The sequence below is a fragment of the Silene latifolia genome, chromosome Y (genome assembly GCF_048544455.1).
Source record: "Silene latifolia isolate original U9 population chromosome Y, ASM4854445v1, whole genome shotgun sequence".
Taxonomy (NCBI): domain Eukaryota; kingdom Viridiplantae; phylum Streptophyta; class Magnoliopsida; order Caryophyllales; family Caryophyllaceae; genus Silene; species Silene latifolia.
Window position 1 is genome coordinate 327,310,385 of NC_133538.1, and position 3,793 is coordinate 327,314,177.

Consider the following 3,793-nt stretch of genomic DNA (forward strand, 5'->3'; position numbering starts at 1 on the left):
CAACATCTAACCGGAAATTTTATTGCTAAATCCGCCTTCATCCAATTAGTCAAAAGGAGCCAATTTGGGGGGATGCCTAGTGAAGACCCTCATTCTCATATGGAAACCTTTTGTGACTATTGTGATGCGATTTCTCAAACCGGTGTGACTCAAGACCAAATTCGATGGGTCTTATTTCCTTTTTCTCTAATTGGCACCGCGAAACAATAGTTGAAGGGCCTTGATAAGGCCACTCTCGGAATAGATTCTTGGAAGAAGTTGGCTCTAGCTTTCTACAAAAATTTCTACCCACCGGAAAAGACTAACATGCTAAGAGCTCAAATTACGGGTTTTAAGCAAAGGGATGAAGAATCTTTGTATGAAGCTTGGGAGCGGTTTAAGGGAATTTGTCGCTCATGTCCTCACCATGGATTTAGCGAATGGTTCTTGGTACAACAATTTTGGAACGGTTTATATGAAGATTCAAGGAACATTCTCAACATGGGATCAAATGGAATGTTCACCGAAGTTGATGACAATCAAACATGGAACAAGATTGAGGAAATGGCGGTCCATAACTCACAATATAGTAGACCTCGCAAGGCTACTAGAGGAGGAAGGCATGAAGTGGACTCCGTTACTCAATTGGGTGCTCAACTTATTGCTCACATTGACACAATCAATTTGAAGTTTGAACAAGCTATGGCTAGACTTGAAGAAGTCTCAAAATCACCAAAGCATCATGTTAATGCCATGACGGCATCCTCCTCAATCCCAAGTGGGATATGTGAGAATTGTGGAACTTTGGGACAAGACCAAAGTGAATGTAGGGGAACAAATGAACAAGTAAATGCTTTCCAAGCATACAACAGTGGTACCCCTTATTCCAATTATTACAATTAAAACACCAAGTTTCATCCAAATCTCTCATACAAAAGCCAAATTGTTCAAAATCCTCAAACAACTTACACCCCACCTCCCATGAGAAACCAAAATCAAAGACCCTTTTACAACCAAAACCAAGGTTACCAAAATCAAAATCCATACAATAACGAAAATGACCAAGGTTTTGATGTTCAAAAAGCGGTCCTCCAAATGCAAAAGATTCAACAAGAGTTTTTCACTCAAATGCAAAAAGATAGTCAAGCAAAGGAAACCACCATCAACAACATTCTAGCTCACACCAAGATGTTGGAAACACAATTGACTCAACTAGCATCTTCAAGCTCACAAAGACAAAAGGGGCAATTACCACCTCAAAGTAATCCCCCAAGACATGAAACGGTTAGTGCCATTCACTTGAGAAGTGGTACAAGGTATGAAGCACTGAAGAAGCAAGTTGAGGATGAAGTTGTGGAAGCTAGTGATAAGGAAGAAATTGTGCAAAACTCCAAACATGGAGAATCATCAAAAGAAGAAATTTCAAAGAAAAATGAAGACAAGGTCAAGGAGAAGGAGCCCATTGTGATTAGACTTCCTTTTCCAAGTCGTCAAGCCAAGCCCAAATTTGATGACCAACTTGGAAAGTTTATGGAAATTGTGAAGAATTTGGAAGTCTCAATTCCTTTCACGGAATTAATCAATCACGTGCCGGCCTATGCGAAATACATGAAAGACATCATCACAAAGAAGAAGTCGATCCGGAAGCTTGAGACTATCGCCTTCACTAAGGTGAGTAGTGCAATACTTCAAGGGAGTTCACCTCCAAAACTAAAGGATCCGGGAAGCTTCTCAATACCGTGTACCATTGGCGATACCACGATCAACAAAGCCTTATGTGATCTAGGGGCTAGTGTGAGTGTTATGCCGTACTCGGTAAGTAAAAGGTTGGGGATGGGAGAGCTTAAATGCACCAATATAACACTCCAAATGGCCGATATATCAACGAAGACACCATTAGGGATATGGGAAGATGTCCCCGTGCGAATTGGGAAGTTTTTCATCCCGGTGGACTTTGTCATTGTTGATATGGAGGAAGACTCGAACATTCCAATCATTCTTGGAAGACCCTTCTTACACACCGCGGGTGCGGTGATTGATGTAAAACATGGTGAGCTCACTCTAGAAGTTGGAGATGAGAGTATAACTTTTAATCTTGACAAGACTATGAGAGCTCCCCGTTTACATGAACCGTGTTTTATGATCGATCATTATAGTCGGAAGGATGAAAGGAAGAAGTCGGAACTCCAATGGAAGAAGAAAATTGAAGATGCTCCATTTAAAGAGCAAGTGAATTGTGACAAAGAGAGCTTGCAAAGCTCATCAAAGACAAGCAATGAAGAAGATGGCCTCATTGGCCAAGAAAAGGAAATGGGAAAGTTGTCTCCATCAAATCAAGAGATTTTCAATGATCAACTTAATGAAGTTTGTGGTCTTTGGGACGACGAATTTGAAGGGATTTTTAATCCCTACATTGGTAATGCCATCGATCAAGACCGACAACAAGGGCCAAGGTCTATTGAAGACATCTACCATGTCAATGAACAAGCTTTTGATTACTTTTTCAAGGTGTTGAGCAACATCAACAACACCTTGAACATGCCCCCTTGACATCTCATCAAGAATGAGAGTTTGGTGGAGTCCTCCCTAAACCACCATTTGTAAATATTTCTAACTCCCTAACTTGCATTTCAATTCTTGTATTGCATTTTTGTTATTTTTGGATTTTTATACTTTGATCAAGATAATTATCATGTTTGAGAGAAGTGAGAGAGGGATTAATAATTTCAATTAATGTGTAGTGCTTTAGCTTAGTATGGGGATGGCAATTGCCTAGGCTATCCATGCCTTAGTAGTGCCCCCACAATGAAGAACACAAGATATGAAGAAGAATGGAAGAATAACAAGAGATATGCGTTGTACATGGATGGAACTGAATCCGGGTACAAAGGGGTCGAATCCGAGCGGATTCAGGAGAATCCGAGCGGATTCAGGAGAATCCGCCCGTTTTCAAGCAATCCGGGCGTGTTGGGTAGAAGAAGCACGTCCTGAAATGAGCTGAAGTTTTGAAATTTTTGACTGTCAGCGAATCCGGGCGTCCTACATCCTAATCCGTCCGTCTTCAAAAAGCCGCCCGTCCTGAAAGGAAGACGCCCGTCTTCTTGGCTGAGGAAAACAAGAAAAATTCCTGGACTGAAATCCGCCCGTCTTCTACAGAAGACGCCCGTCCCGTGTTTGCAAATCCGAGCGTCTTCCCTTAAAGACGCCCGTCTTTAGGCGAGTTTTTCACAACCCAGAAAAGGTAGAATCCGCCCGTCCCGAGCAGAAACCGCACGGATTGCCCCTGCAGTTCAAATTTTTTCGGGCTTTATAAAACCCCTCCCACATTCATTTCATCATTCCTTCATTCATAACACTACTCAAAACCCTCAAAACCCTCATCCTCTCCATCACAAAAACAAAATTCCTCAACTACATTCACCAAAATCAAATCAAAACATCCTTTTAATAACAAATCAATCACTCCTTTTTCAATAAAAATCAAAACCAAGCACAAAATCTTCAACCTTTGAGTCGATTTTTGAATTCATAAAGGCAAAGCCTTTCATCTTTAAATCGATTTAGGTGCACTAGAAATTGAAGATTTTTCACTCTTTCTTGGTTAATTCATCAATGGCAAGGACTAAGGGAGCAACAAAGGCAACAAAGGCAAAGGCACCAAAGGCAAAGACACTTTCATTAAGGCAAAAGACTCTTCAAGCAAAGAAAGCATTGGCTATGGTGGTAGAAAACCCAAACTTGGAAGTGCAACAACAACGACAACCTCCCATGGGTGCAACAGCATCTACTACTCCGGAAATTGATCAACTTGCAA

The 3,793-nt window shown here is 41.2% G+C and overlaps 1 non-coding gene across 1 annotated transcript; it reads right to left on the reverse strand.

Annotated features, from left to right (window-relative positions):
• Window positions 1-306: 306 nt before the first annotated feature.
• On the reverse strand, window positions 307-413 carry LOC141636390 (small nucleolar RNA R71). The gene has a single exon (XR_012541006.1). It is a non-coding gene; the product is annotated as a small nucleolar RNA R71 (small nucleolar RNA).
• Between the last annotated feature and the right edge of the window lie 3,380 nt (window positions 414-3,793).